Genomic DNA, 25,226 nt, shown 5'->3' on the forward strand with positions numbered 1-25,226 from the left:
GCATAGCAGAGAGAAGAAATGTAAAACTGACTGGCCTCATACAATATCTCAATAGTGGAAAGAATTATGGAAAAGTTTCAACTTTCCCAAGTGAAAAAAGTTTGCCAGCCTTACCAACCAAGACTATGTTAATTTTATCAGCAAAACAGATGTTAGATCGTCTTTTTGAAGTATCTACTGATTCTACTTCCGGTGATACAGATCAACTACCAGATGTCGCAAGCTCATCTGCAATGACTTTAGCTGAAAAGCTTGATGCTGCTATCAAAGAAGCTGAGATAGACAGATCAAGAAAAGTGGACAACAAAAGCAGTACTGAAACGCGTCTCGAGAACGAAATAGAAATCTTTGAGGCTACAGGTGAAAAAACACACATCATCTGTCTTCTGTTAAATGCGTTAAAAACGATTCCACCCACATCGATTGAATCAGAAAGGGCATTCTCGGCAGCAGGACTTTTTATTACCAAATTAAGAACCAGATTGAGTGATCGGAGTATCGACCATCTTTGTTTCTTAAAATCTCATTATAAAAATTTACAGTAATATTTGTATTATGTTTTATTTAAATAAAAAATATCATTTTCTAAGTTAGAAGTTTGATCAAAGTTCAGTTTTTTTCTTTAAATTTTTAACTCAATTCGTAGGCAATTTTTGTTATAAGCAGTTTCGAACAAACTTTAACAAATTTTTTTTTATTTGTGAATTTTCTACGTAATTCAAAGGTATTTTTAATACATATTTTACACATCATTATTAATACGATTTTGGAGGTTGTAGAACACTTAAATTACTTCAAAAAATGAAAAATAATGATATCATTCGATTTCAAGATATTTTTTATATTTTAAAAATAATTTATTATATCCCGGGATCCCGGGAAACAGTTCACTTTTATCCCGGAATCCCGGGACAAGCAAAAGACCGGGAAATAAGAAACCCTATATGAAGTAGCACAAAAGTTAAAAATGAGATCGAAAACGTACGAATTTCTAATGTATTTAGCACGCATCATTAAAACTAACGAACTAGAACGTTTTATTGTGTAATTCACCAATTTAAAAAAACCCCAATAGAAAATTATAAATATAAATTTTTATTTATTTTTCTGGTATTATTTTTTTGTGTGTTTTTTTTTTAAATCGTAAAATCGATTTAGTTCTATAAATCGTCGCGAGATGGCAATACACGCATATATTGTATATATTTCGTTTACGAACTGTAAAATTACAATTGGTCAATTAAACCTTCCATTAGTTACCTTCGCAATAACATTAATAAATAATTAACACCGGGACGGCTTAATGGAACCAGGACGTCTTTAACACTGGCACGACTTGCGGTATATAAATGGAAGGAAAATGTAATCATTCAAATATATATATATATTATCAAAAAGATGGAGAAAAATAATACTTTTAGGTAATTAAAATAATTTTTAAACGGCGCGGAGTGTTTTAATAAAGAGCGTGTATATAAAATATTTCATTAAAATTCTAATTAACTTCAACCCAATCATTCAATTTTTGCGGCCTTTTTTCTTCAATTAAGGCTGTTGTTTGTATCTATTAATACTACCATTTATTTAATTAGCATCGAATTATATACGTATTTATTGTGTTTAAATTAAGTGTGGATCGTAATTAATATATAATTAATTGAAGTATAATTTATTATTTCGGAAGCACTTACAACATTAAGCGTTTTTTAAAAGTTGTTTCTAATGTTTTAAAAAAAGAATTCAATGATTACAATAGCCGAAAGGTCATTCTTATATTTTAGAAGGTGCATTAATCTTCTTCGACTCGTTACCTGAGAAACATGCATCTATTCTCATTCGGAAAGTATTTTTAGCAGAATTCTCCCAAACTATACATTTATAATGGTTTGGAAAACCTTCCACTTAAAATAATTGCTGGAATTTTTCAGATCGTAGTTAAAATTTATATATATATATATTATTTTTTTATTTTTAATTATTATTAAAGGTAAGTAGGAATTTAATTATTCGGTTTAATGTTACAAAATCGATTAAAGATTATAATTAGATATTCTATTCCAATTCCTAAAATAGCTTTGCTATTAAAATAGTGGGGAAGAGAGCATTGAGAATTATTTATTTGAAGCATCGACTTTCTTCCAAATATCCATTTACAACTGTCAAAATTTTATGAATGCATCCTTCGTGCTAGGAATTATCAAAATTTTATCGATCCGTGTCAACATTGCTATACAAATCGATCAAAATTACGTTCGAAGACAATCCACTAGTAAATTTGTCAAAATTAATAATGTCATTTTCTCATTGCTCGTCTCTCTCTATATATATTTTATTTATTCTTCCACGAAAGATGGTCGTGAGTGTGGGTAGAACAGGCCACCGGGTTATCCCACGTTCCTCACCCACCATTAGCTAAAGGTTATCTTCAACTGTGGATAAAAGTCGCAATCGAATGTTTTGACATCAACGGTAGATTGGTCGGAAAACTTCTGATTAATTTCACCGTGGAAAATTTCAGAAAATGACAATTACTTAAAAATTGCCTCGAAATCTTGCACGCATTTTAAGCGAAAATAAATTAATAAAAGGGGGGAAAGCACGAGGAAATTCGCTGGTGAATTATTCGTCGCTTACGTCATTGTCGGCTTTTATTAACTCTACAGTAAATTTCCTCATTTGTTACATTAAACAACAGTTTTATGAATTATAAAAGCTTTATTAAGTCATTAAATCTTAGAGTTTCGGACATTTCTCTTTGGCAAATTTTGCATTAAAACTCGCTTAAATCATCCAACTTTTGTTTTATACAAAAAATTAAATAGAATAAGATGGAGTCGAATAAAAAGATAATTTTTCGATCAGGAATGACGTCACGGCTGTATATTTTAGATGCGACGGAAGTAAAGACTTACTATGGAGAGTGGCTCCTCCCCTATGGTGCTGGAATGGCCCGTCCCGTCCGTATTAGTCGAGGCAGCAGCTGGTCGGAGGGACAGACAGCGACACCTTGTGGTCGGAGACGTCTCCAGGGGAAAGTTTCTAGGAAAGTAAGTAGGACTGTATACCTTACACCTATTTTTTGTCCGTTTAATTCCTCCAACAACTTTGTTTTTATGCAAACGTAATTCGATTAATTTAATAAATTAAAAGCCCCAATTTTACACGTATAACTTCTTTTTGTAATTTTAATTAGTTAACTTAAAAAGGTAATAATTTTCTTCCATCGAGGGATGATTATATTATAGTTTATGGCTTTACCATAATTCCAGTGGTACATTTTCTTTAACGTTTTTAGTTTCGATTTAAAGTGTCATTAAGAATTCGTTCTATAAAGTTGAATCGAAGCCTCGAAACGCACCGCACTATTTCTAAATTGTTTTTTTTTTTATTATTAATCAGTAACAAAAAGAATATTGATGAGTGAGGAGAAAGCACGTGATTGCCACACCTCCTTAGTAGAGTACACTTTTTTTTATTTTGTCCAGATCGATGACGATTATCTGCATAATCGAATCACATCTTATCATCCGAAACTGCCATTTTTTTCCTTCTTATTTCTTCAAGTAAAAAAAGTGAATTCGCACGTGCTTTTTATAAATGCCGAAATGTATATTCTCTCAAAATTTTTTTAAATCGATATTTAAAGAAATTTTACTATTACTTGGGGAAGATTTTGGTGAAAATGAATATTTATTCTTTGAATATAAGGGGGTGCTTTATCATTTTACGGACTATAAAGGAGAATTTAGGAGAAAATGATTTAATGTAGGACTGTGGAATCCTCTTTGACAATATTAATTTTCGGCTTTCCGGCCTCTGTAAACAACTAAAAGAGCAAATGAGTATTTCAGAATTAATGAAACTGTAGTCGAGTAGAGAACTCCTCATCGATCGATCCTATTCTTTCAAAATTCAAAATTAGAAACAAAGAAGATTTAAACTGTTCGTTAGGTAAGTTGGATCTCTCAGATACGAGCATTGTCGTTCAACCTGCGATTCGGTTTGTTCTTCCTCGAAGTAACGCAACTGTCATTGGAAACGAGTGGCTTGTCAATTTCGTACAACTGTTAATGACTCCATTAGTTTCTAACACCGACCTGTTAATGGCTCTTTTCTTCAAACCTTCGCAATCTTCGCCTTCGGTATTCACTAACTCCTTCTCTCCAATTATTCTCAGTTTTTTTTCCTTCTTTTTACGGTTAAACTGCGACTTAATCATTTTTACGAGTTTCTTATATTACTAGATCTATTTTAATTTTCGAGTCGAGGACAAAATGAACTGGATATACGTCATTCGGGAGTATTTTCTATTCCAAGTTATTTTTTTTAATATACATTTTTTACTTAAATAAGTAAAGCAAAAAACAGTATCACGTATGAAAATTAATCCAGTAAGGATTTCTTGTAACAATAGTCATAAATAGTTGTAGTGTAGAATAAGTATTTATGCACCAGTTATTCTTTCCCCGCTCTGAATAATGATTAGTCGTGCTAGCAATCATGCGTATTATACTTCTTGGATAATAGAAACTGTGAATTGTATACGAAGTAATTTTCTCTAGCAAGCTAGCGACAAACATCATTCGAAGCCCTACTCAAACTTAATTACAACAACGTCCATTTGGCATGCAGATATCTGCCGTTTGTTAAAGCATCTGTCGACAAAGACAAGTTTGGAAACATTAAAATTATTTACACTTTAAATGCCTGATAAGGTACAAATCTCGAAGGGAATTTATAATTCGGTGACTGTCTAACGTTCAAAGTAACGTCTTTGACATCGCTAATTTAATTTTTAACATAAAAGATCGACTTTAGCGTACAAGAGTAATTCCGAATTGTTTGGATGCGAGTATTTATTGTTCCGAACACTCTTTTTGATAAGAATTTCCGATCGAAAATATAATTTTGACGAGAATACGATCGACAGATGATAGAGTCCCAGTGGAAGTGAGTCACAATACCAATGTAACCTAACCTGAAAAAATTGAAAGTTTTTTTTTTAACTTTTTGTTTGTCTATTTTTTTCCTGTTAAGAACTCACGTCATCAACTATTCCCTGTAGGTATCATATCTATAAGTATGAAAGAACTGAGGTGCTTCTGGCTCATTGTGTACAAAATTGATAAGGAAAATTGCCCAGAGATGAATCTATCCTTATGCAATAGCCTACGTACAGTGCAGAATATAAATTAGTTACTTTTTTATTGAGCAAATCTGTGAATACTTGCATTTTTCTAATACTACAATTATTGGTTTCATTTTCTTTTTCCTTGAGAATGATAAGAATGAAATTAAATTGTAGATTCTTCAACGCTCCAGACAAATGCTTTTCGCCGGAAGAAAATGAAAGGGATTAAATAATTTTGATTTATTTAATTTTATTTAATTATTGTCTTCATTGCTATACACGACTAATGTCATTTCTGTTTTATTACCATTAATTTTCCTCCAACTATTTCAATATTAGCGACAGCAATATCATTGCATTGAAGAAAGAAATGGACAAAAGACCGTGTTTAAAGGCTTCTTGATATTAATGCCCGCACTTAATCACATAAAAGGTCTTTGACTACATATGGCTAGGGTGGTACTCTTATATTAACAATTCAAGCGAGAAAAAGTGGCAGATGAAACCGCGTTAGTAAAATGCAATTCGGCCAACTCTCGGCCATGTCAAATTTCGAAAAACTGTCATCAATTGTTGAAAAATTCGATCGTTGTAGAGAGTCGACTTTCGAAGATTACTTTAATATAAAATATACGTAAAAAAAGTTATTACACTGTTAACCATAATTATTTGATAAGAGACAAATTGTAATAGTTATGGAAAAAATTGCAAAATCATTTAGATGTCGATTGTTCTTAATAAAACAATTAAAACACGGACAAACAATCCCTTTCGGGTTATTTGGTCATCTTAATTGACATCTTTATTATTATGGATTGCTAATTAATCAAATCGTTTCTTCTGTGTGGAGTGAGAATGAAATTATTTTTCGTTGCGAATGATTTGTAGACAGAGACGTTAATTGAATTAATACGAGACTAGAACACCAAGTAATTTCTAAGCATTAATCTGTAATTTTATAGCCATTCGTTGCGGAATGTCAAAGTAAAATAAACAAACTTACATTTCTCGATCAAGTAAACTTTTAAGGAATCATTCACCGTTTGAATATCAAAGAAGAATCTCGATTCTAGCGAAATTATACATATAATAAATCCGGCCCGTGTTTAATTTGGTTACTAGAAAGGGAAATAATGTATTTTCCATCCCAAATTCTAGTTCGGAAGGATCTAATAGCCTGTATAGTTATTTTTTTTTTTACAATAATAAAACATTTCGAACAAGTACAATTAAAACATTTAAAGAACTAATTAAAATTTAAATTTAAAAAAAAATCAGAAAAAGGCAATTAGCATTTTAATCGATAAGTTGCATCGATAATGTAATCTTTCAAGGAATAATTAAATAATTTTCTACGAAGTAATATTTTCATTATGAAATTAGTCGATTTTTAAATTCGGATTGAAGTAATTTTAAACTGATAAAATAATATTTGAAGATTAATATAATGCGAACGATCGAAGTCTGACAAAATTCAAATAATTTTAGATGAAAGAATATTATTAAGAATTCTAATATTTAATCAAATTATTATTTACATTCGACGATTTAAGTAAGGTTTGTCGAATCATTATAAGTTTAACGATGAATGGATAATTTAAGAGTTACGTTATCATTTTACGTAAATGATAAAAAATTAAGCGAACAGAATCGAATTATCTAATCTTTTTTAAATTATAATTATTCAATATTTTTGTTTATAAGACCCGACGTCGTCGTGTGTATATAGCACGTGTTGCTAGGCAATCCGGTTTTAGTGACTTTCGTAATATTGGATTTGCTCTCTTCTTTCTTTTGTACAATTACTACATTTCTTTAACATTCTATTAAATAAAGTAACCACGAATTATCGCTTTTCGTAATACGTTAATCGATTATTTTCACACGTTTCCTACATATATAGCCCTATAGCATATTAACGTTATTGAATTTTGTTTTATTTTCATTAAATACGTATTCAGTTTAAACGTAAAATTTGAGTTTATATGTATCGTTTAATGCGTTAATAATAATTAAAATAAACTTTGTATTTATTGCGTAGAAATTGGAGAAAATTACCGTTTAAAATAACGTAATCCATACACACTTCTATATTTAAATTGATATAATGTATTTTATTATCAAAGTTGATTATCTTAAAACACTACTCGAAGTGAATTGAGTAGTTTCTGCTGTATTATCAGATAATAAACAAGTTTGAAGCTCTGGTAAAATGTTTTCCTTAAGATAAACCAAGCACAAATTCTTTATGACAAAATTTTCGGAAAATGTCGTTCATTGCCAGTTTCAGATTTAAGAATTTTATGATCCTTCTAGAGAATATTTCTTTCTTTTTTTTATTTTATTTTATTTCTTTTGAAAATTTCGAAAATACTTAAGCTTAGGAATCATTATTTGGACAAACGATCGCAAACAGATTTGTAAGGACAATACTTTAAAATTCAGTCTAAATCTGTTTTCGGAATCTCGGCATCTATAATAATCCTGGAAAAAAAAAATAATACTGAAAAATCCCTGTTAGAAAGAAAGTTTTTTCGTCCCGCTTCGATTTTGCTGCCTTATCGAATACTTCGTGACCAACAGGACAACACACTATCTATGAGAGTGTTCGAGTGGAATAAAGCAGTACGACGTAAACTTTTTCCTTCTTTAATTATCATTGCAGAAATGTTTGGATAGATTTTTCTTTATCGAATAATACGGTAAATCAAAATATGGATAAAAATCACACGAATAGTTACTTTAGTTAACTTAAAAACGAAAAAAAATTCTACAACAGATGACTTAAGAAATTTTCTGTGTTGAAGGTTAGTCACGCTTTTTGCATTCTTGCCCGTATCGCTCACGCTGAGAGATTTATGACATCCTCTCTTGCAGATTAAAGAAGAGGTTTTTCCTCTTCCATAACTGAAAACTTAGAATTTAATTTAATTCTTGTATCGAAAAAACTTTCTTTTAATCTGGCAGCGTTATTTTCTTTTATCAGATTAAATCAAATTTAGAAGGAAAAAAAAATCTTTCAAAGTGATTATCGAATGGTAATCCTTTTCGCTTTTATCCTTTGAAATGTGAGGTTACCAAATATTTCACAACAAATGACGTCATAGATCAAAAAGTGAAATTCTTTTGTAACTGGAGCTTTTATAAATCTTCTAGATAAAATTTTATGAATAACATCTGAGGTCAAAAATATTATTTATTTTCTCTATATTTAGAGTAGTGTTTTATTATTATTATTATTATTATTTATTTCTATTAAATAAATATTTAATTTTATCGTTTCTTAATGCAAAGTAAGCTCGGATATTAAATACCTTTCGACATATTTTAATTTTTAATTAATGTTTTACCGTAACCGCATGCTAAAGTATAATTTTCGTAATAAAAATAGCTTTGTAATAGAGGAATTTTTCACCAATCGTTCACTCACGTGGATCTATGATCACTCGCATTTGTAAAATCGATTCCGAATCAATTAAGCTATTTAAATTTATACCAGAAACTCTCAATTAATCTTAGTCAAGGAAGGATATCAAATATTAATTAGTTTTTATGCCGTTCGATATATCCGATATCAAAATTTCCTAGAATTTAAATGAATTTTAGTTTTATAAAAATCGAAAAAAAATTATTGAAAACTTTTCATAATTTCGATATCCTTCTAAAACATTTTCCCATTAAAGAATAGGCCGATCGGTTAATTTTATATTAAGTTACAATTTATTAAAAGTTTATGTATTAAATTGCATTATTGGATGATTAAAAATAAGATTTAAAATTTTCAATAGATGTATATTTTTTTAAATATATAATAATAATAAAAATATTTAAAATAAGTGTGCAGGCAGCCTGTGTAATATACACAAAGATAAGAGTGAAGACTGGTTATTGCACATTTATCACATTCTCGTAAAGGTGTTGCGTCACAATACCGGACGAAATCCGTCGTACGACTTTTCTTCTGTGTTGTATCTCTCCCATGCACGGCGCTCGGTAACTATCAATATTTGGCCATATTCCAGATCGCTCCCACCTGTTCAAAGCTCATATCTAACAATTCTTGGTGTTTTGCTCGCTTCGGTATCGCTACGACGTCATCTCTTCGCTCGTAGTCACTCCCGAAATATAAAATCGAATGGCGTGATTAATAGGAGACTATAAACAATTAAATTTCTGTGTATTTTTTTGAACGGTTTCCTTTTTACGGTTCGAGTTCTATCCGCGTCGAAGTTGGAGCCATAACTGCGAGTATTTCCGAGCTGAAGAAGAATCGTCTCGACACTTTACTCTAACATTTGGACATTAAAAGTTATCTCCGGAAATAGGGTTGTAAAGTTTGGTTTGATGCGATCCGATAGAAAATCGATTCGGGCACCGTAGAGATTAAAAAGCAAGAAAATGTACTCGCCATTTTTTTTTCCATTCGCCATTTATCGAATTACTAAAACTAGATTTTTAACTTGTTTAACTCATTAGTACGTTTCTTTAAATCGTTCGTCTGCCATCTTTTTATTTTCTTAAATAAAATTGCTTTTATTAAATTTTGTTATCGGGATTTCCTGTAAAATTTCAGGATATTTTATGTTGTTTGTTCATATTTAACTGGAGAGTAATAAAAAGTGAAAGACATATGGAACACTCGTAAAATTGTTCTTTCAAAATTATCGGTTAGACGTGTGAAACGAGGACATTCTTTCTCTTCTGAGAGGTAAGTAATTTTTGTTAGAAAATTGAATTCCCATAAATAATGTAGATGGCATCGTTAATATTGTTGTTAAGCTAAAATAGGTGGAAATGAGTTAGTTTCGTCCATGTATTAAAGAAGAGTTCTTCGGAAGTTGCTTCGGGTGGGATGCTCGAGGTGGAAAATCGCCTTTTTTTTATTGTTATTTTTTTATTTTTCTTTAATTGATCAGGGATGTTGTTTGGAAATTATTCTTCCTTTCTGTTTTTATCGTTACGTGGTAGAAATTTCCAATGAAACTGGAAATTAAGTCGAATTTAATTATAATCCGGTCGGTTTTTTTACATAATGAATCACACTGATAAATGAATTTTTAAATGCAGCCACTTAGGTTTATGCAATTAAAAGTTTTAATTATTACATTTTTGTTTGAAAGTTTAATATAGACAAATAGTTAAGATTCTTGTTAAATTTTAGAATTAACAAATTTTTATTCAAATTCAGTTTTTAATTTGATTTCAGCATTTTAACTAAAGCTTTTATATCGTATTTCTAGCTGTTGGTATTCATGATATTCATAAATCATTTTGCTTACATATAATTGTTTTGTTGAAGTTAAATCAGATAGTTCCTGTCTTTTCTAAGAATTATTTCGCTATCAATTATTAAGAGCAGCCGGGAGATGAAGGTCTTTAAAATGTCCAGAGACGTAGTCAAATTTTAAAGACCTTCATCTTCAAAAAATTTTAGACAAATATAAAATAACGGATGTAATTTTATCGCTTTGTGTATTTTTTATCTCCCGTATTCATTACTTCGAGATACTTAGATGAATTAAACGAGAAATAAACGATCTAGATCAGTCTTTCCCAAAGTTTGTAGTTAAGAGTCTGTAGTTTACAGTAATTTTCCTTAACACTCATCTGAAATGATAATTTCCATCATAACTATCATCTTACAAAGCTCATGATAATTGTGAAATATTATGTAATAAGATATTTCATTTAAATAATAATAATAATAAAGTTTTAGACCATCAAATTTATTATTTTGTAATGTATTTTAAAATTTTCCATAGATCGGTATCGAATTGCAGCCATATTTTAAGAAACTCGGATCTAAAGCATACGCATATAACAATTATAACACAGAAAAGACAGTCAAAGAAATAAATTTAGTATTTTTACTAGTAAATAAATTAAAAATGAATAATCATATAAGTTTGATTCACTTTTAGACACGTAGTTAAAGAAATTAGAAGTCTTTCGAAGTTCATTAATCGCTTGCGAAGTATTTTTAAACAGAGAGAAATGAAAGTAAATAGCAGGATGACACGAATGGAATTCAGTTGCATTCCCATTTAAGAAAGGAATTTCTATTCTTTTGCATCAATTCGGAAATAATCACCCGAATTATTTTAAAAACTTTCCTTCAATATCACCGGTTTGAACTACTGTATTCGTATCGATCACGTCTTTTCACCATTTCTGGTATCTCTGAATCTGTAAGAGAATCGATACGTGTAAAATCGCATATTTTAGCTTTTGAATAATTCGAAATAGTCTCGTTTCTTCTGAATTTATATTTTATGTAGAATATTCCTACTTTATTTAAAGGTTAAACATCTTTTAAAAGAGTACGCTGCTCATTCTTAATGAATATTTTTATCTTTTTTATTGCTTTACCGATATGCTAATTTCTTTTCAAAAATAAATTATCTATTTGCTTCGGAGCGTAATTTACTTTAGATTAAAGACATATTCATTTAAATTTTCTTTATTTATGAAAAGAAAAACATTGAATTATATAATAAAATACTAAATGATTAAATTCATTCTTTCAATTTCGTATTTCAGTCATTTCGTTTAAAATATGAAATTTTAAAATGTATTTAACAATTTAAAATTACTAATAACTGAAGAAAAGTAGCATCGCGGTCGAATGTATAAATATTGGAGGGGATATATATAATATTATAGTTAGTTTGTAGTATGGTGTAAAGTAAAAACACGTTGGTCGGGGGCAATTTGTCGATACAAAAATATTGGAGGTGGATACGTCTCCTCTGTCTCGTGTGGATTGACCCCCGTAGAAAGTAGTATTTATAGGAATTTTACAGTAAAGTAGCGACGAAAAGAAAACGGTGTGAAGTTTAAAATCCAACAAGAAACTATTCTTCACGACGCCAAAAATAATTGCATTAAATCTTTACGTTATGGAATGGAAAAAAAGAAAGAGGAAAAAAAATGCTTAGAGATCAGATTTAATGAGGATAATGCCTTTTAACGAATACTACAATCAACGACTGCGATCGGAACGAGACTTACTTTAAGCTGTAGGCAACTTTAATTAGTCGAGATACACGGAAAGCAATAGAAACGATTGTTTGACAGTTTCAATTTACTTCGTCGTCGAATAAAATCGAATGAAAATATGAATTTAACAAACATTACTCCTATTTACAATAATGAAAGAGAGAAAATGCAAGAAAGTCGTCGCATTTATAGCTTCCGAGGAGTTCGTCTTTCATCTAAGAAAATATTTCGATGTAGTTCGAGTGGATTCTCAAAGAAAATTGAATTCGAATATTTTTCGTTTCTAGTGAAAAGAACTGAAGAGAGTAAGCGGTAATGGATAGCTCATAGGTGTTTTCCCCATTTACCTCGGAACTTACATTCTTATCAAAATGGCTTGCCATACTTGTCAATAGCTTCCCGCATCGTAAAATACAAAACATTTTCCTTTCGAAAACTGCTAGCCAATGTCTGCGATTAGGCTTCTTTACTCTATATAAAGCTAAGGAGGTAATAAAATAAACAAAATAGCTTATCTTGTAATATTTATCCAATAGTAGAAAAGATTTCTATAAATATTGTATTCGACGGCTATTTTCTTTGTTTATTATTTACTCAACTACGTAGACGTATCGTTAATTTTGTATAGAATATTCTCTATTTATTGCGAAACAATTGAGTAAAATTCTACTTATTGTGATTAAATTATAATTTTTATTAATGTTTCTTTTTACAGAATAATTAGAAGTAAAGTGCTATTCGAACAGTAGCGCGTCATTCTATGGAGAAAAAGGGCAATTATTGCCCGAGGGCCCCGAACCAATCTTTTATAAACTCGTTACTGTAGTAAGAATATCGAAATTTAAATTTGGTATTTTTTGGAGGGAAGAATTCCCTCGTAGAAGAACGTTTGAAGTCAACACGGTACATTGGACCTCCTAATTCAAATTTGCCTGGGCCCCCATAAAGCTATAACGCGCCGCTGTATTCGAATAATCTTTAGATATTCAAAGTTTCGTCTACTCCATAAAATCGATGTCATAAAGTTATATTTCTACCGAAACGACTTTCTAGAATGCAAGAGGCTAAAAATAGAATTTTGTTTGCCGAAGTCTTAGTATTGTTTATAAAATAAGTTAAACTGTAAAAAATCGAAATATTTACGTCGTTAGAATTTAAAACCAGAAGGAAATAGTAGAGAGTGTAATTGTTCGTTTGAATATCGATCGGGAAATAGTGGAGGAAAGTATTCCGTCAAAAAATAATTCTCTTTTCTGCGCACGACAGAAAATCAATTTTGACAACTTATATTATTTATTGCGAGAACTAAAACAAACTGGCTTAAATCAGTTTCTCTTAATATACTAATTACTTACAACAGGGTTATTTTTGTTGGTAGTGAACAATTCATTTGTGTTCGACGTAGAGGAATTTACACCGACAATACTGTCAGAGAGCGAGGCATTTCGGTCATCTGTGTCGACATTCTCGACAAATTTCATAAATTTATTAAAATTAATTCATAAATAGAAACGGAATATTAGACTTTTTATAAAAATTCTCACTTTTAAAATCAATTCTAATCGTTAATTAACGAGTTTAAAGAATTATAAACTTTACGGAAAATTTTAAAGTTTAATAATAGGAAAAAAAAGTGTATTAAATTAATATATTTTTAAATCGTTTCTAATAACTCCTAGATTTTAATCGAGTAGCCGGGTTTTTTTCCGTTATTCAGTGCAATACATTCGCTTACCTCACTAAAAAAAGAGTAGCAAACGTTATTCTTTCGGGTTGGTTGCCAAGATCCCAAATACTTAATTTTATCTGGATAATAAATTAGTTTTGAAATTTTAAGTTATGAATAAGTAATGGACTAAAATAAAAGTGAATTCCCAAAAAATAATTAAGAAGAAAGTCTTTGGTGATCCTTTTTTTTATTTCTGTCTCTTTAATTACGAATCAAACAGCGTTATGTCATTACACCCATTCAAATGGAAAACCATTCTTTCATTTTTCTAGCTAATCACAATTGTTTTTTTGTTCCCGTTCCGACAGACTTATTTTTATAGTTTTATTTCTAGAAACGTGTTCTAATTTTCCACAAATTATCCCGTATCGAACGTTGCGGAATCGCACATTTTGATTAAACGTCATCCTTTCGCTGTGGTAATATTTATTTTGATGAACAAGCGGGATGTATCCGTCGACTAGTTTTTATCTTTTCTATTCTCTTGGGTATATATATATGCCCTTTCCTTTTCTCGTCTCGTAATTTAAAACTGAGGCAATTCGTACTTTCGATGCGGTGATCAAAGAAGTGAGTACTGAAGATGAAACATCTCGAATGACAGGGCATGACGAGAATTCTTTACCGAGCTATCACAACAAATCGGGAGCCATATAAGGAACGTGTCACATCCTCTTTACTTTCGCCTCGTCACACCACTAGAAAAAACAAAATAAAAGGCACGAAGAATGATAAATATTATTTCGGAGATTACACATAACGGCGATTTTAAACTTTCTGAATATATTTGAAACGAAAATAAAGGGCTACTTTATTAGAAACATTTGATAAAACACTGAAAAATTAGTATTTTTTAATATATAAATAATAATAAAAATAATTAAAAAATTTAAATATCTTCCAACACTTTGTAATTACCGTATTTACATACGTCGGATAAGATTTAATAAAGTTGTTAATAAATGATTTAATAAATTCCGTATCTTCAATAACGGTTGAATAGAATTTTTCTCGAATGTGTTACGGTTTGGCCTTTAACGAGGAGGCATTTTATCAGTAATTAATGTGGATATCGTTCTCGTAGACAAGACTTAAACGTCGTTCCCCGTGGTTGAAATACGGATGTTCTCCGAAGATACCTCACACATCTTGGTAAATAAAGCGTTGCTCGTTGCCAGTCACGCTCGGTGGTCCATTGATAGACGATGACTCGTGACTGGTCACGGATATAATTACGAGGAAATATTACTATCCGGGGACGAGAATCTCCCGTTGACATTTTCTGTCTACGTCATATTAATAAGAATATTATTTTGGTCCCCGCGGGTCTCGAAACGGAAACGAAGCTTCGGATAATATTTGCTACCATTAATAGAGATGGGAATTTTTCTACCCTATTAAAGCGCCTAAAGTGAATATTTATGCTCCAACGTTCTTCGTTCTTTGATTTATATTTGCTAATATTTTTTTATGCGTATTTTGATGCCCGCAAAATCGGCTTTCCCTTAATATAGAACCTGTAATTGTTTTCACTTTTTTTCAATCTAACATTTAAAAAAAAAAAAGCTAAATTTATTGCTCTATATCGCCGTTATCGGCAATAAGAAGCGACGAAAAGAGCTTCGGGCATAGTTATAAATAAAAGAAATTAATTAATTTTTAGGACCCGAATGCATTTTTGGTTAATTTAGATTTTTATTATAATGCTTTGGAATTCAATTTCGAAAATCTATTTACTTTTATTACAAAGCAGTCTCGATAATCTGAACGGAAACGTTTTGGTTAAATATAATCAAATATGATTTTATTGCTTAAAAACGGCTTTATATAATGGTATGAAATGAAAAAATAAATCGGACCATTAAAATTATTACATAAAATATACTTTTAAAACGTCATAAATGAAATGCACCGCATTCAATTTGCAATTGCTATCGAAACCAATTATTGAAATCGAATTTAATAGCATTTTAGAAAAAAGAAGAGGATGGAAAACCGATTCAATGCAAAGATCAATAAATTCTAAAAACTCCGTGAAAAAAATTCCTTTAGTAATTAAGATGGAGGAAGAAGCGATTTGAATTTCTTAAATTATAAAAATATACTTAACAATCAATTAATTTAATCTTTCTACTGTCGTAATTGGGCAATATTCTGTTTCCTCTATTGTTTGGGCGAACGTTTCTCCTCTCGTTACTATTGTGAAGTAAATTTAGAATTTGAATCTAATTCCGGTCTTCCTGATTCTTTTTTTTTTTACTATTATTACTTCTGATCGATGTTCCTTTCTTCTTATTTTTCACTTATGCTGATCTATTCGATTAAAGAAATGGATTTCCGATAGATTCGCTTACTGTTAGATACTGGTTCGAATCCGTTTCGTATCATTGCGATTCGTAATGAACAGATCAGATCGGAGCTTTTGTTTTTTTTATCATTATTTATGTTACCCGATACCATTAGAATTCGTGCTTTTCCATAATGTTAGAAACAGAGCTAGCTACATAAATCGGGCATTATTCGTGGTCTTATGCAAAGCCCAGATGTAACTCTAAACATTTTTAGCATTACATTATTTTGTTACTACATTGTAACGAACCGTACAATGTGTTATTTCTTTTCCTTTTCAGTAATGCACTATTCGGAGTAGTTGAAGTATCTGAAGTTATAATCGAGCTAGAAACTCTAGAATATGAAAAAGGATAAAAAAAATTCTGTACAAATGAAACATCAAGCTCGGGATAATCAAAAAGCAGTAAAATTAAACAGAGACAATAACATTCGTCGAATAATTAATGACGAGTTGTAAAAGTCAAATGTTTATTGTGGTTAAAACCGATTTATTTGGCGTTTTAATTATCTTGCTAATTCATTGTTGAGATTGATAAAAGATTCTATTACCAATAACTCTCAACACGAATGGCTTTCGACTGTTAAGTTCGACCTTAATTAAATTATTATTAATGTCGGTAGGAAGATAATAATTCGAGTAAGATATGTTTCGTTCCGATATTCAACGTAATTAATATTATTGCGTTCCTAGTTTCTGCTACATACATACACTAATTAGTTTTTATGGGACAGTAAGCGTTATGAATCAGAATCTGACCGTCGGCCGAATAAGTTACTACACGTAGATTCCAGAACGTCATTACATAGTTGCTCCTATCTCGATTAAAATACTAAGTAATTGATTGGAATAGCATTTATTTTCTTATTTAGAACGTCAAATATTTGTAAAATCGCACAAAGGGTTGGCACAAAAGAATCATATCTTTTAAATATATTATCGATTTTCTACCAACGGTTCTATTTATTTGCCTTTATAACAGTTACAAGAATAAAAGTACGTATCGAATTTTATATTAAAGCACTAGAACGTTCTACATTTAGTCTTTAAAAAATACTGTCGGTGTAAACAGAATCGATTCTATCATACTCGGTGTTGCACGAATTGTTCGTTCGAATAAACTGTTGCGTGTCTAGAAGATTACTTCTACCGTATACGGTCATTGGACTTCAACGCAAATTTGCTCACATAATTCACGAAATTCTAAATAGGAGGGAATCCGATTAGAAATACTTTAAAAATTGCTGCAGTTTAATAAATAGGTTTCTGAAAATTGATGACGATTATGTAAAGTTAATTAAGTTCAAATAAGTTTAATATAGTTAAAGTAGTAACGATTAAACTGCTTTTATTTGGTCAATAACTTACAATTTAAGCAATTTAAAAGCCTACGGATAAATAAATTGTCTCTTGAGATGTTTCGGATGTTTGCTGTAATTTTTATTGGAATAAAAGTTAAAGGTGTTTTAAATGAGTAGAAAATTCTTTCTAAATAAAGCATATTTGTACATATGCATTTTTAATGAAATAATTAAAGTTAAAAATTTTAATTTTCTTTATTTCTGTCTTGTTCATTTGAATAATATTTTTTGTGTTTGAAATCGAACAGAAGAGTATCATATTATATCTAAACTTCAAATTAACTTAGCCTTATTTTAGGCTAAGTTAATTTGAAGTTTAGGTTAATTTTAAGAATGCTTTCAAATTATTTTTTATTTCTACGACGTTATAATTTTAATATAAATCAATTTATCTTTGCAAAAACTTATCAAAATTAGAGTTTCTTTGAAGGAAGAACATCGGATGCACTTCAATCAAAATGCAATGCGTGGAAAAAAGTAGATGATAGAAAGCAAACTCTGAGTTTTGATGAAGCGAACGACTGAATTTTTTGGTGCAAAAAGATGTCCAAATGACAGGCATAGAAACTTATCTATCATAACGTCGAAGCAAGACTGTTGCAGACAGAAACAAATAGCCGAGGTCTTTTCAATTTCTCCATCTATCAATGCGCGATAAGATAGCATTTTTTGGATACTTCTGCTAAGATTATATTGCTTTGGAAATTTTAAATATTTTCTTTTATAAATAGAATATTTTTAAAAGATTACTTTTAAAAAATATTACATTTAACTAAAGAATTATTTATTAATTAATAAATCGCTTACTTAGTATAGAATTACTCAAAATAATTTTAGTGGCTTTTGACGAGACTTACGGGATCTATTTTGCATCTGAAAATCGTTATGTCAGTTTAATTCTACAATAATAATAATAATAATAATAAAATTATTAAAAAACCTAAATGTACGTTTTTATGTAGGCCTATATATGATTTAATTGATCTGCATAGATATGACCTACGATGTTTTATGAAGATCCGTTTGAAAACTTCCCGTAGAAAATAAATAAAACTTGGAAAAACTAAATTTATTCAGTATGCTGGTGCTGGAAAACCGCCGAACTGTTTATTTTATCAATTGGCGTGACAGCAGCGATTTGTATGGCAGTTGAAACTCATTTGCATCGTTTGAATACTGTTAAGGGTTTTCTACTAAAACATTCGATTCGTGGATAATTTATGTCAACGAAACTTTAAAAATGAATACAAATGTCTTACACAAATACCGATCACATTTTTTAATATACTGTCTTAAAATATTTCAATTCAGAGAACAATATTAAAAACTTGTAGACTAAGTATATCGTGGAAGCTGTCGATCAAATTGTAACAACCACTTATTCGATCGTACGGTAGAGACGATACTTCTATTTAATAAAGCAGAAGTAAATATTGCTAGAAGAATTAGTTAGCCATGTCCTTGTCATTCAAAGTATAAAGATTTATGTATCGGGAAGATGCGAGTGTCATCGGGATCACTCGTGCGTATTACCTTCAACATATCTTCATTCCGAAGACTCGACTAGGATTTAACTTTACTTTTCTCTTCCTTACATCTATTCATCTTCACTTCGCTAACAACGTGATTACTGCAAAGTAGACACAGATGTCATCTTCTTGTGCTAACGATTCGTCTTTTTTCCCCCTCTCTCTAAATGCTCTGCACCCATCAAATAGATGTGACAGATGGCATCTCATTAACGCTCATTCTTTTGGCAATATCGTAAATACCTTTTTATTACCTCAACTATGTAGTTTACCCTTTAATAAAAGGTGTTATTTATTCATATCATTTCTCACTCGCTAATGTATTTTAATAATTAAGAAGTAATGTTTCGGATAAATTATGGCTTCGAGAAAATTTGCAATGTTGTTATAAAAAGCCTATAGAATATCGAAATCGTTTCTTAATGAAAATAGTCTGGCATATTAAAATTATCTAAGATTTATAATTATAAAACTCAATAAACTGTGTGATACGTATGAATATTTTTTAAAGTTTTAGTTAGAAGTATCGCAATTATAGTATTAATTGATCACAATACCTAATTGAGAAGTATTACAATTAGATATTTAGTCAATGAAAAATCGATTTGTGAAGATTGACATATTTTAATCACGTTTACTGCAGACACTACATACTTCCTTACAAGAATAGTTTCTGATATTAATTACTTGTTTACAAGCTTCACTTCCTCCTTTCTTTAATTAAAATTATTTATTTTTAGTATTAATATTTTATTGTTGATAAGGACATTTTTAAATTTTTGTATAAAGGTAAAGTAGAAGTGAGTAAATTTTTCTATGTCTCGAATGTATGATACTTCTTAAATTAGACTTGTAAAAATTAAAATGAAATAATATAAAATTGAAGTGAAGCGTGTCTTCGATTCAATAGGATAAGATTTGCGTGTGTTGGCTTTATTCTGGTCCATTGATGCTGTCTTTAAATAGAAGAGATGCTGGCGTAGACATTAAATAAGTTCATTTTCTATCTTGGCAACCAAATGCAGTTTGTAGTTTTGCTGACTAAAGAGAAGTTGATATTTTTTCAAATGTATTATATCAAAAACTTGGAATATTTGTTTTTGTATTGTTTTGTTATAAATAGAATTTCAGAATTGTACCATAAAAAATATGTTAACTCATCGTTTAGAAAATTAAACTATTAACAAATATACTTTTATTTTGTCCTTAGAAAACAAGAAATGATGATTTTATTTCATAGATATTATAAACTAAATTGCTAGTGTAACCTATGTAAAATATTGAATATAGGAAAATATTTTTAAAGATAATAATAATAAGTATTTACCGAAGGATATATTTTGTAGTCCGGCACGCTATGACTTTGTGGTTAATTTTAATTTTGCATTTTGTATTCGCTAGCATATTGATGAATGCACTATGCATGAAGGAAGGAAACAACGTCTATGAGGAGGGAACCGAAGGTTCGAATTTCACATTCTTCATCTTTCACATTTCTAGTCAAGTGGCATTCATCTGTCACATTAAGAAAAATTGAATAATTCAAAATAATTTAGCTAAGAATATTATAATAAAACGTGGAGAGAATGAAATTACTGGACTCGCAATATCTATGTATGTAAAGACATTCGCTGTACACAATTGACGTGTTAATCTAATTAAAAGAATACGTCAAGTTTTCTGTTTAAAATATGTTATTTCAATATACGGTAGGATCTATTTTGTTCAAATTATTATTTTGAATAAAATTATGAGAGAAAATTTCCACCGATTCAATAAAGATGCGCTATTCATTTTAAAATAAATTGTTTTTAAACATTATATAATTAAAACATCTTATATTTAAGTTAAGTATAAAGTTTTCTATAAAGGATCATATAAATATTTTACGAAACAGATTTACCAATTAAAAATAATAATCTTATTCAAGTATTAAAGACTATCAAAATACAATGACATTTTTTACAGTTAATCTTTATAAACTATTTGTTTTTATTTAATATTGAATTGTTTTAAAATATTTTGGCATATTATTCAGTCTTTCCATTTTATATTATTGTCATAATATAGAACGGAAAGCCTGAACAGTAGTTTAAAAGTTAACTATAAAAAACGTCATTATATTTTTATAATCTTTAATACTTGAATAAGACTATTTTAATTGGTGAATTCGTTTCGGAAAAATGTTATTTATATGATCCTTTATAAAAAAATTTCATACTTAAAATAAATTATTTCAGTTATATTTTAATACGTTTAGAATAATTCCATTGTAATGTTTTAGCATTAACAATTCGTTTTCCAAAAATTAATTTAAATTTAAATCTAACAGTCAAAATGAACTCAACCTTGCACAAAACAAAAATATGCTGTACATTCATGTATGGTAGATTTTATTTTGGTCTAATTTAAATAAATAAAAATGGATGAGATTACTCGAAGAGATTATAAATTTGCTTTACTGTAAGTGAAAAAAAAACAATTTAAATGTGCATATTATATATCTTATAATATGGCGGTCATTGTTAATTGGTCACTAATTATGGAAAGAAGTTTGGTTCCTGGCTTTGTATTAGATAAAAATCAGTAGGCTTACGTCTACGTAACTTTCACCTTATTTTATCAGAAAGCAAATTTAATAAAAAATACTTTGGCGTATTCAAATTTAAAATTGAATAATATTCCGTGCAGATGTAGGGAAAAAAGAGAAATGCAAAATTATCTCTAACAGGAAAATGAGAGATGGCAATTAAGTTCAATTTGACCAATCAGATGCCTATTTTTGTACTAGTGTACTATGAGAATGCAAAAGTGAACATAAAACATCATATGCAGCTATAATCGTACAAAGTTTTTCTTTTTAAGAGAATACAGCCACAGTTGTAGTAAAATTGCCACTGTTTCAAAGTGTTATCCTAGTTTTGTTTCGAGAACTCTCAAAAGATGTAAAGCTACCGGCGAGGTTGCCGATAGACCGCGTACAGACCGAAGCAGAATCGCGTCTTCTCGAGGGGATCGAATTTTCCAGCGGCTGTCACTCTCTGGTTGTCGCCTGAATTGTAATGAACTTCAGCGCCAGATGTCAGAAAATCACAATGTGGCTATTAGTGCACGCACGGTCTCACGTCGACTTAAAGAAAACGTCCCGAAAGCTTGTAAAGATCGAAGAAAACCACTGGTTACTGAAAGCGACTCTATCGATGTGTCGAGTGGGCAAAACAGAACAAAAATTGTACTGTGGAAAGTGAAGGAAACTCATTTGGAGTGACGAGACTGTTTTCTTAATTTCCCAGATCAATGGCAACACGTGGATTCGCCGACGATCAAATGAAAAGTTCATTCCTGTCTGTATTGTTTATCATCGAGCATCCTTCAAAGATGATGATTGGGCTTGCGTGTCAGTCTGTTGTATGGGCCAGACGCACATCGTGTGGGGCTCAATGAACGGTGCAGAATATGTTGAATTACTGGAATGGAAATTGTAGCCTTTTGCACCACGCTTATTCCTAACAATGACTTCATTTTTATGGGTGAAAACGTACCGTGTATTGTCATCGTGCCAGGTGTATTCAACAGTGGTTTGAGCAGCGCAACATACAGAAATTTCCTTTGCTCGCTCAATTTCCATACATTAAATTTAAAATTTTATTTATACAAATTGAAATAGCGCAATATACTATTTTAATTTAAATAACGCCCGAAACAAAGTTTTAAAATATTCGTAAATTTTGATAATTAGAAATTTATAGCTGCGAGAGATTGAGAAATTTACCAAAATTCTAATCAGGAAATGCTTTGGGTTCGATTTCCATACGAGTGTGCTTAACTTTTCTCCATTAATCACGTTGTAATGAGTTCCAACTTTTTGTTTAGGTAATCGTTAATGTATCCAAGTAAAATAAAAAGACTAGAAACTAAATAGGTACGTGATAAAATTGAGAGTATTCTGTGTTTATATTTTTGCAATTTCAAAATGAAAAAAAAACTAACGACAAGTTTTTCTTATTTCGGAATCAGAATTATTTTTAATGACTTTTACATTTTCACGTTTTACATTTATTTATACGGGCGCAAGTAAATCCGACCTAAATATTTAGGTGCGATGATATCATTTTTAATATAGTTTTTAATCTTAAATAATAAAAAAAGTTTGGCAAACTTTTCCTGGTAAAATTGATAACTGGAAGCTTGGATATTAAACCGACGACACGGTTTAATTTGTTGTACTGTATAGCGAAAAGCGCTCGTTCTAACGATGCGATAGATCATCCCCTTCTAATAGATTTCGGAATAAGACCGAGAGAAAATCCTGAGACAATCGCTTTATTCTGTAGAGGACTTTGCATAAATCGTGTTTATCCATTCAGAAATACAAAATCAGATAAAGGAAATTGTAAAATTTACAATTTACAATTTACATTCTCGTCGTTTCCGGTCACGGCTGGAAAGTTTCATATTTCGTAGGACGATAACCACTCTTTCTCTCGTTAATTGAAGTGCATATAAGAGAAATTTAATATTTCGAATCATCCATCTCACATATTCTGGATTCTTTCAATCAATAAGAGCTTACTTTCCCGATTGTAATTTTATGGCTCACTTAATAGGTCTACATTGTTGTCGATCGAATACTGCAGGCCGTATTCATCCATCAAGCAGGAAATTGTTACGTGTCTGAAGTTACACATACAAACCGAATGCCATAAAAAAAGCTTTATCGAATCCTTTACCTTTTATAATTTCAGAGTTGACCTAGCGATGGCGTGTCCACTGTCGTTGTCGTCGTCTAAAATTTTGAAGTTACCCCAGAGGATTTTTTAAGATTAATAATTAAAGTTTGTAACTAAATAAAATTTAATATTCTTTCTTTTATTATATACTTTCGGGATTTATAATAATTGTTGCAACTGAATTTAGTTCGTGTCGAAAATGAACCCGGCTACAGGCAGACATCCGATATCCCCTACTTTCTTTCGTTTCTACTCGACAATGTCTTTCCAATAAGCCTCGTTTAGTTCTTTAAATGAAGCTATTTTTTACAATACATTTTTAAAACTTTCAACTTAACCTTTTGTTTTTTTTTATTATTATACTAAGTCGTGTAATTTTTAACCTTATTACAGAAGGGTTAATTTCATTGGTTACGCACCATCGAGTGCAAAATTAATAAGTCTAATGATCATCACTTTCTGGTTGACGATAACAACACCAAACTGTTGCTTTAATAATAATAATAATAATAATGTATACTGTACTGTTATATATATATATATATCATCGATGATTTTTCATAAATATTGAGTATTTTCATGTTTAAATTGGTATTAAATATTAGAGATAAAGGTTATATATTTTAAAAACTTAAAAATTTATTTAATTATAAAACTTTTGAAATAAAAATTGAAAGTATTTTTATAATAGAAATGTTTCTAATGGTGTGTAGTAAAATATGTGGATAGGCGCTTCTGAAGAAAATAAAATGAAATACGCAGGTGATAGAAATGTTATAAGACAATATACTCGAACCCATAACGTGATAAAGAATCATTAAATTTAAAGAAATATCTTTCAATCTTATTTAAAGTTTCGTTAGACTTAAAATCGATGGTTTAAAGAAAAATGGGTTTGGATGAAATCCAATAAGAAAGCGAAAATTTCACAATTCTTAAGCTAATCTAGTAGGTGACTAGATTTACCTATCGAGATTCATATTTATTTTACTCGTTCGCGCTTTCTAACTAGTATAATTTGCATTTTCAGAAAAGGTACAAGACTGAAAATGCATAATGGCTCTACATAAATTTCCTCGGCGACTAATCTACATTTATTCGAAGCTCTAAACCGATCTTATTCACTTTTAAATTTTCCTTCTTCGCCTCTCTAATCTGTTCAAGTAAATAGGACAAAATCGAAAGTGACATTTTATGGAAGTTTGTTGATCGGGTTGCAACCAAAACTAAATTAGGAACTCCGCTTTCCTCTCTGATAATGCTTAGTGTTTAGACTGAATTTCGTTTATTCTCTTATTTACAACGGATAAAATCTCGTTCCATTTTAGATAAGATTCTTAATTAAAAGAATAAAAGACGATTTTTAGTTTAAAAATATTAAATTTCGTTATTGTGTT

The 25,226-nt window shown here is 30.0% G+C and overlaps 1 protein-coding gene across 1 annotated transcript in view; it reads left to right on the forward strand.

The window, feature by feature from the left end:
• Window positions 1–2,893: 2,893 nt before the first annotated feature.
• The window catches only part of LOC136975178 (uncharacterized), a 35,939-nt gene continuing 13,606 nt past the window's right edge, over window positions 2,894–25,226 (forward strand). The window contains exon 1 of the mRNA XM_067270214.1: window positions 2,894–3,047. The gene's annotated coding sequence lies outside the window, so the exon portion shown is untranslated. The remainder of the gene's footprint in view (window positions 3,048–25,226) is intronic.

Source organism: Centruroides vittatus, unplaced genomic scaffold (assembly GCF_030686945.1).
Source record: "Centruroides vittatus isolate TY-2023 unplaced genomic scaffold, ASM3068694v2 contig_364, whole genome shotgun sequence".
In the NCBI taxonomy this organism is placed as follows: domain Eukaryota; kingdom Metazoa; phylum Arthropoda; class Arachnida; order Scorpiones; family Buthidae; genus Centruroides; species Centruroides vittatus.